Genomic DNA, 13,439 nt, shown 5'->3' with positions numbered 1-13,439 from the left:
CGTATTAAGTGTAAGTGTTAGTAAGAATCAGGCAAAGTGGGAAAAAAATCAGAAACATGCCCGCCAAAACCCACCGATCTAACAGTGTAATATCACTCAAGAATACTTCCTCTATCTGAAAAGACCATTATTTGATCTCTGCTTCATTGGCTTAGCGCAGAAATTGTTCAAGATACTCTGGGGAAAATGAGATTTTTGACATTGTTATCTGTCATTTGAATGTTCATTTTCAGTGTATTTCAGTGTTTTCCTTGACTCTGATGGTGCAAATAGTTAAATTACACTATCAAAATGATGGGGTTTTTCCATACCATGATTAATCTACTGCCTGATTCTTACTGGGACTGACACTTAAGTAGCACTCAAGCTAAGAATCATGCAAAATGTGATACATGGTTGGAAAGCCTACATTTTTTTTATTTTTGATATTTTATTTAAAATGCTTAAGTAAACAGAAAATACTATTTGCTTTTCACAGAAACCGTGTTCTTAGTCGGGAGATAAAAATGGTAAAGAATGCACTGTAGAATTCAAAATTAAAATAGCTCTGTAAATGACACGAATATTCAATAGAAATTTTTGGGTTTTCGATGTTGAATATCTCCTAAGAACAGACAGATTGGAATGAATGATTATGCGTTTCATCATATAGACCTATAAGTAAAGCAGGTCGTAGTCGAACCAGCCACTAGGGTTCTAGATCCTGAAATTACAACAATACAAAAATAAAGTAATTTCAGTATCACAAATTATATAAGTAAGTATAACAATTTGCTGTCAAACTTTCATTAATAGAATGCAGTTCACAATCTAGATATGTAATTAGAAAACGATGACAATGAAAGTACTCAAGATAAAAAAAATAAATCTAGCAGTCATACTAGATAATAGCTATAAATAAATAGACAAATTTCTTCACATTTGAATGAATGACAATCACATATTTTATCAAAATACTACGCTTAATAATTCTCATATAAAACTTAACGACAACAAAAAATAAAAATATGCAGTTTTTTTTTAGGGCGTATCACATATTACAGAATTTGAACAATTCTTACAAAGACTGACACTTAAAGTTTACTTTTTTTTATTCCACTAGAAGTCGGTCGTTCAAATCAGGGACTTTATTTTAATATATCCCCTGTTCAAATATATTTAAGAAAATGAGCATCCCTACTTTGTCTTAGTCCGTATATCCTCTGATCCTGCAACCCAAATCTTATTATCTAAATATATCAAAGTACTCATGTACTGAATCAATTATATCGATTGTTTGAATATTTTCGTCATATTCCAAAAAGGAATAAGATGAAAAGAACAAACCGCGGGATCGACTTCGAACGTATCTAAACACATGCTTCTTATAAAAATTAAACAATAAACTCTTTGATTTTAATTCCCCACGATTCTGATTACGCCGAATTACCTATTAAACATAAGTTTAAAATATCACACAAAATTCACGTTGCATCCAGTGCATCAGTTTGCGCGTTGTATTCAGGTTCATTTTCGGTAAAAAATTGTTTTCAACCTAGCTGTCAGGCTTTAGTCCGTTTGAATCGACTTTTTTTTCTTCAGATAGATATAAAATATCAATGCCTTCTGTGGCTTTATAATAGGAAAGGAGCTTTTTTTTGGCATAGCGGTTTAATGTCAAGAAAGGCTCCATTTTTTTCTTAATTCTGCTGTTCCGAAAAGCATGTAACTGTGACGGTTAGGATGGTTTGCGTGTCGTGTCAGAATTCTACACAAATCTATAAATAAAAGATCTTTTATTTATACATTTGTGTAGAATTCTGTAGAAAAATAGCAAATAATAGACTGGAACCTCTTTTTTAACGGAATCTATGTCTACTTTTTGTAAATATTTGGTTCAAACACCGCATAAAATGAGAAGACAAGCCCTTACGATTGGTACTCAGCATACATCTTCATATATTAATCATGATTTTTCTCTCTATGAAATTGTATAATCTCGTAGGTTTTCCCTTCCTAGGTAAACACCAAATGGATTTTTTTTGTACGTGTAACATTTGTACACATTCAACTTGAATATTGGAGGTAAAACACCGGTTTTGTCATGTAAATAGATAGAAATGAATAATTGTCACTGATAAAAGGTTATTGGTAAACTTATTTTAATTAATTGGATTTGTGTTAATTCAAACCAAATTAATCTGCAAACTAAGTTTAGAGTTAAAGTTGTTTATTGGTTTTGTTTATTGACGTAAATAACAAGGAATCAAACTTAACAGCAAGCAAAACTAGCTCTTAAATGTACAGAAATTCGTCTATATTTTCATATTGCATGAGAAAACGCTATATCCATTTTATTTAAAAGGGAATCTACTCAATGTATAAAATTCGCTCGCACTTAAGGCAAATGCCTTCCTATTATTCTTGAAATAATTATAATAAAGGGGACCTAAGTGTTTACATTTAAACTAAAACGGGGTATGTCAATGGTACTTTTTTCATGTGGTGGTGTAAGATAGTTTCAGATGCTATCAGACATTATAAATCTTAAGGCTCTGGCGTCAATTTCACAAAAAGTCGTAAATTATTGACGTCACAATGCTATTTAAGGTTGTGATGTCATTACTTACGATCAAATTTACACTTACGACTTTGTGAAATCGACGCCTGGCGACTGCTTTGATAAAAAGAGGACTCCCAATCCGATATGTAATATCCAAATGAAAAAGGAAAGTTGCAGGGTCAGAAGAAATTCGGACTCTGCTTTGTCTTTGAGTTACCTTCAGAATTAAATTGAAGCGCCCTAATTAGGCAACGACAATCCTCAAGGGGGTTGTTGGGGGATAAGATTTTTTTACGCACAAGAAGTAATACTTGGAAAATTTATTTTTTCTTCAAAAAGACCCCCTCAAGGCTAATAAAATGGTCGGTGTCTTCGGTAAGTAGGATTTTCGGTTTTTTCACCTTTTTTACCTCTAGTATATGTAAACTGACATCATTTTTTTTTAGAAATTAGTCAGTAATATGAGGCAGATATAATGACTGAGTGATAAGCCTTAAAGTTTGTGGAAAGTGTATTGAAAGATATTTAGTGCTTTTCGAATGAAAAGGTGCGGGTTGTTGTTTAAACAAGGGTAATCACAAAATTACCGATCAATAATCCTATCCATAATCAAGTGAAGTCCAAAATAAATCTGGCAAAATAGATTTTACACCATCGGAGCAGCTGGCACCGCAATGGTCCTGACTTGTTACGAGCATTTCAAACGAAATGGTGGGTTAAATCTAGGTTTTACAGCGCACTAGTCCTCCCTTTTCTACTGCGGACAATATACCAGTGGTGATTTTTAAAGCAGCATTTGTATACTATTGCGTCAGTAATCGGTAAATCAGCGGTACAATCAGTACTCATTATTTTAGAAGAAACTGAGTATTTTTCAACCAAGGACTGATATCTAAAAGAAAATTTGGTAAAACACCTTTTGAGACGCATTTCTTCATACCCGATTCGATTCATGAGTCTGTTACGTAGATATTTATGGTGTTCAAGGAAAGAGTAATTAGTACTTATAAGTAAAATTTATGATAAAACTCATCTCTTTTATCATAAATCTTAGTGCTGAGATAACCACTGTTGTCAAAATCGAGATGTTTATCCCAAAAAAATGTAGAACGGTGCCTTCGCCGACCACCGCGCTAAAAATGCTGAAAAAAAAACTTTTTCGGACAAATTTCGCACGTTTTATTTAGAAAATGTGGTTGCAGAATAAACAATAATACATGAACATTGCCGAAAATATCAATATATTATTTGTACTCGTTTCGAAACAGTCAGACCCTCGCAATCTGACTGTTCCAAAGCTCGTCAAACAAATTTGGTATTTTTCGACTATACAATATATTGTATATACATTTTATACATGTATATGCTCTAAATTTTGAACAAAATGTATATAAGTTATTCTTAAAGTTAACAAGCTTATTTTCAAAAGTAAAGAGTTCATTAATGTCTGATTTTCATGTATTGCATCTCTTCACTAATTTTGTCCTTTATCTCAAGTTCTTTTGGGTAGATGCGATGTATCAAATCCCCGAAATTAGGATTGTTTAAAGATAACACGTCATCTATATAGCGGAAACTGGGATTGAAGGATCTAGCTAAACAATATTCTTTCTTTCTGATCAGATCAGCTATAAAGTCAGCCTCATAAGAGTGAAGGAATAGGTCAGCTAGTAAAGGGGCACAATTTGTTCTCATTGGAATGCCGACCGTTTGTTGAAAAACACGTCCACCACACTGGACAAATATGTTGTCGATTAAAAATTCCAGCATTTTTTAAACATCTTCCTCTGTATATTTGGAAGATGATTTGGAATTATTTCTTACAAAGTATGAGGAATCTCTACCAACAACTATATATTTGTATCTAGGTGTACCATCTTTTTGGAAAAACAACGATGTATAAAAATATGTTCCATTCCAAGATATGAATCACGGATATATTAATGTAGTAGATATTGTTTCATTCATTTAATTTACTTTGTACATTTTAGCGCCTGGGGCAGGCCCCCTGACTGACTGCCTTCTGCACACAAAACGGTTCAATTTTGTTTCTCACCAAAATACATGTAGAGAAAAATAACACGTAAAGTTACTCAGTGACACCCCCACTGTTAAATGTAACGTATAATACATAACATTTTGTATAGAAATTGTTTATCAAACATCAGCATATAGTTGTCAAAATTACAGCTGACAAGTAACGCACAACAAAGGACATTGACTGCATTCTATTATATCATATTGTGAAAAAATAAACCTGAACCCCAGCTTCTTTCCGTTGTTATTGAACGTTGTAAGAAATTATAGACGGTAAGTAAAATAAATACACTTTAGTTCCTACGTAGTAATTTATTATTTTTAAGCATGCAGTTAAGTTTTTCGGTACTATTGGTTAACACTGTGCGATTGTACAAAAAACTCCTATTGTGTGTCTTTAATTGTCTTCATACAAGTGTCTGTGCATTTAATAATGTAATTGTAAAAAAAAAGAATACTTTGAATTTTGAACGAAAGTGTTATCTCAAAATTCGTAATTTGAAAACTTTTTATTTGCCCCAAGTTTACATGTACCTGTGATAAATCTTTGGAGATAATGATTTCAAATATTTCATAAATTACTGGTATATGAAAATAAAAAGTAAGTTAAGAATATTTCTGAAAAGCCAGAAAGATTAATCTTCACTTGACAAGATAGATCTTGTGTTACGGTGGTGATATATCAGCAAATGGCTGATATAATTTGGTTTAGCTTCTCTTGCATCGGAAGATGCCAGTGATAGTTTTGCATAGATGATGCCAAGTAACCGTGCAGATGAGCAGTTTTCAGATTACGTTTGACAACATAGTTCTAGCTTTGATTACGCTGTCAGTTTTGACAGAAGTTCGCCGAACAAATAACGGACCCGAGGCATTGCATGCTCATTACAACGAGTAAATGAGTCCCATTTTGGCACAAGAGAAGATGGCCTATCGCGGATTGAGGGCTCTACTTTGATAGTCCGGAGTCCCATGTTGGTACAAGAGATCGTCCATCGCGGATTGAGGGCTCTACTTTGATAGTCCGGAGTCCCATGTTGGCACAAGAGAAGATCGCCCATCGCGGATTGAAGGCTCTACTTTGATAGTCCAACAATCAACGGCACAAGAGAAGATCGCCCACCGCGGATTGAGGGCTCTACTTTGATAGTCCGGAGTCCCATGTTGGCACAAGAGATCGTCCATCGCGGATTGAGGGCTCTACTTTGATAGTCCGGAGTCCCATGTTGGCACAAGAGAAGATCGCCCATCGCGGATTGAGGGCTCTACTTTGATAGTCCGGAGTCCCATGTTGGCACAAGAGAAGATCGTCCATCGCGGACTGAGGGCTCTACTTTGATAGTCCAACAAACAACAAAATAAGGGATGTGTGGTTTACTGTTTTTTTTTAAGTTAACAATTTTAGGTCAAACGTAATTTAATGTCGTATAAATCGTTTAAGATTTCTCAGGTGACTTTCTGTCATTTTGGACATGTGACGCGACAAACCATGCACTAGGGTACTCCTACAACGTAAGAGGTTGGAATTCCGCTTCTCCATACCCCATAACCTAGGATGGCACCAAGTAAGAAAATAGCTTGCCAGACAACCTTTAGCTTTGCTGGAGTAGCACTAGGAAAGCATGCACAAAAGCTCTAAATTTTTTATTTGTATGTATTGTCAATTCGCTAATTGCAAATCTTCAAAATATAAATAAGGAAATCACACGCTAATAAGTTATAATTGTCAAAATTTCAAAGTTGCAAATCAAACAAGGTACAAATTAAGATTTTATACAGTAACAATTGATATTGGCAAAGACGTTGGGTATGATAAATCCACTCATCCTAGCATTATGAAAATAGAAAGTCACCGAATATCATATTATTTACAATTTAAAAAAAACATCAGCAGAAAAGGTTGATAAAATTGTAAGCGACATTAATATTTAAAAACAACAGGAGCAGATGGTTCATGCCGAAGTAACTTTGTAAATGTTATAGTGCCACAAGTTACAACTTTAATAAATTAATTTGTTGTTTCTGGCACAGACAGATTAAAGCAGGAACTTGTTACATTATAAAAAAAATGGCCTTTTAGGTGTAAGTTTTTGTAAGCTGCTTTTATATGTTTATTTTGTCTTGCCATCACTGTTTTTTATTTGTATACACTAGTAAGCCAATAATTTACTGAAACCGCCAAAATGCTGTGAACATACACTGAATTTTCTGAACAAAAATATGTTCAATGTTATTTAGTGATGCAGTGCCAATTCAGTGCATTTTACTCAAATGGTGTTCAGTGTCTTCAGTAATTATATAAAAGCGTTCGGTATGTTCTGTAGTCCATTTGAAAGTCAGTTCAGTGTGTTTAGTAGCCGTTCAGTAACTTTCAGTGAATGAAAATTACTTGTGTTAAGTAGCAAACAAGAGTTTGTTGATTATGTTTCAGTATACATAAATATTAATTTAATTATCTTCCTTTGACCTCCAATATAATATGCATGCATGAAAATAAGGAGCCGTATGATAAAAATCACCTTGCAGTATTAAAAATTCTTCATGTGTTTTATTTTATCTTATTATTATTATTATCATATTTTATTTATTTTTTCCTTTTGTTTTTGTTTTTTGTTTTGTTTTGTTTTTTTTGGGGGGGGGTGTCAAAAGCCGTGTGATTTTTATTTGACATGTATTCGCGGGACCATGTTATGAAATACAGACAGATGCACACATTCTACAATGAAAAGAGAATAGGAAATTCGAGAAGTCATCTTATTTTCGCGTATCCTGAACCATTTTTGAAGAAAAATGGTCTTGCAATGAAGGTTTTCTTACAGGTCTTTTCGAATCTGCTAAATTATTTCAGGATCGGATCATGACACTCTGAAAAGGAGTATTGCCAGTCGAGGTTCCTCAGGAAAATGGGGGCAAGGACATATTATTTGACATGTATATCAGCTTTACACATGAAAATGACAAATTTTCCTATAAAAGGTGGTGCTAATCACCTGCACCCCGGTCTAGATCCGCCACTGATTTCTACCGAATACATCGAAACAATTCTTGGTTCGTACAATCAAAATTCGCCAATTTTCACTTAAGACACGTGTACGTAAGCGAGGTCCTGTCATTTCTTTTTTTTTTGTTGGCAATTTTTGTTTTACTTTCAATAACATAAAATATATATTCATATTGCACAATATGAAGTCCTACATGTACACCAGCCTGTCAATCGCAAACCGACACATGTATCACAGATCCTCGAACCGCGAGAAAAATAAAAGAAGCTGCCTACGCTATATATAATTCCTTTAGATTAATTTCTACGGCAAAGTAAGTCCGAACCATGAAGTGTTGGTATTTCATGGACATCAAAACAGACAGAAAGTAAAGTGTACGTAATAGGAAGAGGGCGTTTTCTTTTTTGCACCAAAAAGGAGGCCGTTTGCGCCACAACTCTTTTGCGCCAGTTTTCTTTTCAATTTCGCAGTTAAATTGCGTCAATAAATTAATGAGCCTTTTGCACCACAATACAAGTAAATTTATATTTGATATTGTTTCATTAGATGCGTGGTGTGGTTATTGTATGTTATTCACCATTTTTTTAAAGATATATTCATAATTTGTTGTTCATCTCTTTGGCAAGTATAATTATAAAATATGAGAAATATAAGACTTTTATTTTAGCTAAATAATGGAAATATGGACCCTCCTCCTTTTTCTGGGCTTGGGACGGGCAGCTTTCCCTGGCGGAGTTAATGTTCAAAAAAGTTATTTTAATAAAACATGCAGATATCTTTAATCTTCTTATCTTTAATTTATTTCATTTCAACTCATTTTCTTTATTTTATGATCGTTTTCTTTTAGATTTTTACCTTACTGATATTTAATTTTCTTATTTGTATTTGGCGCAAAAGGACGATGCCCTAGGTACATGTATATTTTTGCGGGGAGCCCTGATTTACTATTCAAAATAATTAGCTGACATCAGGGTTATTGCACAAACATACATATGCATGTTGTTATATTGCTACGTCCGCTTTATTTTTTAATCAATATCAAAACAAATCCTTTATATACATATGTACGGAGGCCGAAAGGGGACACAAAAACAATGGATTTTTTTTTAATTCGAGATCACGATAAAACAGTACCGTTATCCTGAGATCTCGATAAAAAAATAAATCGTTATCTCGATAAAACGAATCTGTTATATCGAGATTTCGAAAAGTTAGTTTATGACGTTTGAATTCCATTGGTCACAATTAAAATCATTTTAATTCATAGGACGACGCTAATGAGGAGGCGGGTCCTGATTTTGAACTCGTCTGCGTCGAACTAATACACTTTAGCAAGGGGTGGTAAGGATAAAAAGAAATCGGTGGTTAAAATGGTCAAAGTCCAAAGAGTCGGTGGTCCACTTCCGATTATGGGTGCCCAGATGTGTCTTGGAATAGCATCAAGAACGTAGGACGATGGAATCGTAAATAAAATAGATAAAATAGGTGTATCTAGTTGTATAGTACAACTACACTCGTGAAAAGAAAAAGAGACTCCGTCCTTACAAAAGGAGGATTTGGGGAGTACAAAAACCGTTAGCGACAGCATAACAAACATATTTACTATCAGAGCCTCATAACACGGGTCAAAGTTTGAGTGCAAGTAACTTGAAAACATACGATAGCAGGAAAAAGTTCATTCTTCTTATAAAGAACCCATCATACAATACTTAAACAAAACAGGGGCGAAGGAAACAAACGAATGAAAATATGGAGAGAAAAATAAAATTTCGCATACAGTTAAATGGTTTACCCCCATAACTGGTCAAATCTAGTACACGCGACATGTAAACATTGAAAGTATGAAAAAGAAACCGATTTATCCGATAGATTCTCATAACACGTTCAAAGCAAGTTTGGGTGTACTCGACATGCAAATATCGAAAATACTATAGCAGTAAAAAAGTTCAATCTCCTTATAATAACAAAAGACAAACATTAAGCGACCATATAAGTCTCAAACTTTAACGAAAAAGGGCGTAGAAAACAAACGACAAATAAAATATGGAGAGAAATTTAAAACTCGACAATGGTTTACCCAATAGACCCCCATAACATCACGTCAAGTACACGCGACATGTAAACATTGGAAGTATGAAAAAGGAATCGGTTTACCCGATAGAGCCCCATAAAAATAAAAAGGTAGAATCCATCTGTTATAGGTGATGAATAAGTCGACTCTGAAAATCTAATTATAACAAAAATGAAAGGCAATACATCATTCAAAAGCTATTAACGTTCCAATGTACAGCGTGTAAACCTTACGATAGTCGTCAGTATAATCTTCAGACGTTAGTCAAAATAGAAACTTTAATTATTCAAACTAAATACAAAAAATATTAAAACAATGATAAAAATTTATTTCTTAGTGGTAAACATTGCACAACACGTCCTTACACCTGTAATGTATTCACAAAGTAGAATAAAAACGGTTATAAATCAATACATGGGCTGTTGAAATCACCAGTAAAATAAAAAGTTTCTAACATCTCTCTAATGCGTGAGACATCTATTCAAATTACACAATCAATTGAACATCGCAAGGTGAAAATCAAATCAAAATTTAAAATCTATTCAAAGTGCCCTTTCAATTAGACATTATTACACAAAGACAATGAAATTACAATTGATTTACAAAAATAATTAAATACAAATTAACGATAATGAAAATGTAAAAATAAAAACAAGCAATATAAACAAAGAAAGATAACTCTTGTAATAATACACCCCTTTTTATACTTACCTGTTTAAAGTATACTATATAATGACACTAATACTTAATGAGGATACCTATGGAGGTCGTTTCCTCCCTCTCAGTCTTTAAGACCCTCCCTTCCTAGATCAGTGTGTCCCCATGTTCCCCTTATTGGTTCCCCATTTAAGTCCACTTCCGGTCCCCCTCCCTCTGCCGGTCACTTCCGGTCCACGGCCGACGGATGTTCCGAATAAAGGGGGGCTCGCTGAAAAGCCATAGAGGGACCTCCCTTATATTTCTCAGTGCTATTCACAGGCACTTGGAACACGGATGGTTCTCGAGAACCAATAATTCCGAGTAAGGTAATAGTACTGGGTCGACTTTTTATTGGATGGTGGAATTAAGCATTTCTTTGTTGTATTTTCAATTAATGGAACCAGGCGAGATTGTTAACCACAGAAAAGATTATTTATATGTGTGGCTCGTTTAACCGGGTATAATATTCCTATTTTTTTATGAAATGGGTGTGTAGTAATACTAACAGGATATAGGATAATTGTAGAGATAGGAATGCAAGAAATCAGTATTTGTTGATTTAACCCAAACACATTTTGCACTTTGTTCTGATTGGCGATGCTTTCTTTCGTTTATATATGGATAGTTCGGAAGAAACCGGGAGACATGTTATACTGTGGTAGAATTTGCGGCTTTTTTTAAATTGATATATTATTAGTATATTTTGGCTAAAACCATAGCGTAAAAGGGATAATGGTACACCCTCCACATATACTACAGTACCACCACAGTTCATAAAATCATCTTGTCTTTACAGATTGATTTAAAACTCTTTCTCAGTATTCAAGCTTTACTGGTTTTAAGCCCTATTTCTGACTTTTTGTTGTAGGAATCAATCGCGGCAATCCAATATTATATACAAGTACACATAGTAATTGAATCTTGCTTAGTCTTAGTTTATCTTATTATGAGCTAAAATTGCCAATGAACAGAAAGCTTTAATACAGTTATTTTTTTTTTCAAATGAACATAAAGATGTTACTTCTACTTTTTGCTCAAAGCTAAGTAAATTATGTTTTCGTCCTACTTAATACTACAAAACATTTTAATTTTTCCGATTTTATGACTTTTTGACTTGTGACTTTTCATCCTATGGAGTAAAATTAAATATTGTTACTTTTTGCAGTCCTGTGACGATTAAAATTGTTCTGCGTCTTTCTATCCGTTTATCGAAATGAGATTTACGTACACACAGTGACATTAAAGTTCGCTTTGACTATTATTCAGTCTAACAAAATTGAAGCAAATAGGAAATTACCATGTCTCCAATATTTTTCGAATAGCTAAAATTAGTTGAACGAAAACAGGATGAATGATAGTGCTCGGTTTGTCTACAGCAACACTATTGATTGAAGCTTTTTGGGAATTAAAAAAAATAGAGTAGAAAGTAAACTGCCTGGCAGTATTAAAAGCTTTAATTATACTATTGTGTTTGTTTCGAATTAAATGAACATTATATGAAAGAGTATATTTGATATTATACTAAGCACATATTTGTGAAACAAACATGCAGAAATATTGAAAGTAATGCACATACATTATTGAAGTCAAACAAAAAGCTCAACTTTCATTGTAATACACGTATTAATCCATCATACAAAATGGTACTCATGGGATATAGATTCATCAGTAACTTTTTTGTTGTCAAGAGAAAAGGTGCAAAGTGCACGAGGGATAAAGACATCATATTTGCGGTATTCACCACATCTTTCCAACTAAATTGGAATCTGAAGTTGCTCAAATTCTGTGATAATTGAAGATTTTTATAACGGTTTTGTTATAGATCTTTGAGCTACATAGAAGTTGTTCACGGCAAGAAATTGCTACTTTGTTTAAATAGAAAATGTCCTAGAGAAATGAGCTCACTTATTATAAAAACGTTCGAATGCACAATTTCAATAAATTTGGAAGCCTCCAGTCCGTGGATTTTATTTCTATTTCATACATCCTCTACTCGAAAATTAAAATCTAGGACCCATTGCAACTAAATTGTAGTTATATAGTTAATGTTTGGTATTTCTTGTTAGATTGTTAATCATGGGGGATTTTCTAAAATATGTTTGTTTTGAGCTGCAATAATTATATATACTGTACATTTACATATAAAATCATCTAATATAAATTGTAAGTGATTTCCAGTCAAATTCGTAAGCGTATTTCGTACTTTCAAGAAATACTGATTGAAGTGTAGAATGGGAAGACAATGGGTAGACAAAAACGTACACGGCCATGATTATCAGAAGCATTTGACAGCGAGCAAAATCACAAAAGAACAACCAATACATATACACATAAACAAACAGTATAGATATGCATAGCATTACAAATATTATAATTTCTTGTAAATGACTTTAAGTTTTCGATTGGTTTATTCGACTTCACTTGAATACATGTGCATTTTGATAAATTTAAAATCTTCATTGACTGGGTGCCCCATTACTTTGATTTTGTTGTTTTGCCAACCATCATGCCCAACATGGTATATGTATTCATGACATTTACATGTAATATCCAATATCTCTAGTTACCAATGCATAATACTGTACTTGTAATACGGATAATTTATATTAATTTGAATAGGGGCTTTATGATATCAATTTATATATCCTTAATATACACTCCCTGATTTGACTCAAACAATGTTTATTTTTCACACAAAAAAACTTGGCACAAAGTAAAAAAATAGAATTATTAAATTTATCTAAAGTGTCATGTTAAATGACATTGCGTCAATGCAGACGCGTAACTACATGCACCAATACGAAAGTACGCCCACGCGTCCGCATTATATTTCAAAAAAAAAAAGAAGAGAGAAAGAAGAGAGAAAAATAAAGAAACGAATGTAAGAAAGAAATAAAAAAGATATAACAACATGTTGCAATTGCATACAGGCTCGTATACAAGAAATAATTTCTCAAGCAACATATGTTCATTGTCGAGCACATTCTTGATTAAATTTAGCAAAGGTTTAAGCATGCAAAGATGTTCTTGTCTGAATATGATGGACATTGTACAACAAATATGTTTTTCGTTTAAAACTATACAGTTA

General features: G+C 33.3%; 1 protein-coding gene across 1 annotated transcript in view; it reads left to right on the top strand.

Moving 5' to 3' along the window:
- Window positions 1–4,750: 4,750 nt before the first annotated feature.
- Window positions 4,751–13,439, top strand: part of LOC148616400 (sodium- and chloride-dependent glycine transporter 1-like) — a 45,098-nt gene continuing 36,409 nt past the window's right edge. Inside the window, exon 1 of the mRNA XM_088583406.1 lies at window positions 4,751–4,852. The gene's annotated coding sequence lies outside the window, so the exon portion shown is untranslated. The remainder of the gene's footprint in view (window positions 4,853–13,439) is intronic.

This window comes from Perna viridis, chromosome 5 (genome assembly GCF_037379345.1).
Source record: "Perna viridis isolate PV_CMFRI_1.1 ecotype Kerala chromosome 5, ASM3737934v1, whole genome shotgun sequence".
Classification (NCBI taxonomy): Eukaryota; Metazoa; Mollusca; class Bivalvia; order Mytilida; family Mytilidae; genus Perna; species Perna viridis.
This window is presented reverse-complemented; position numbering and strand designations above follow the sequence as displayed.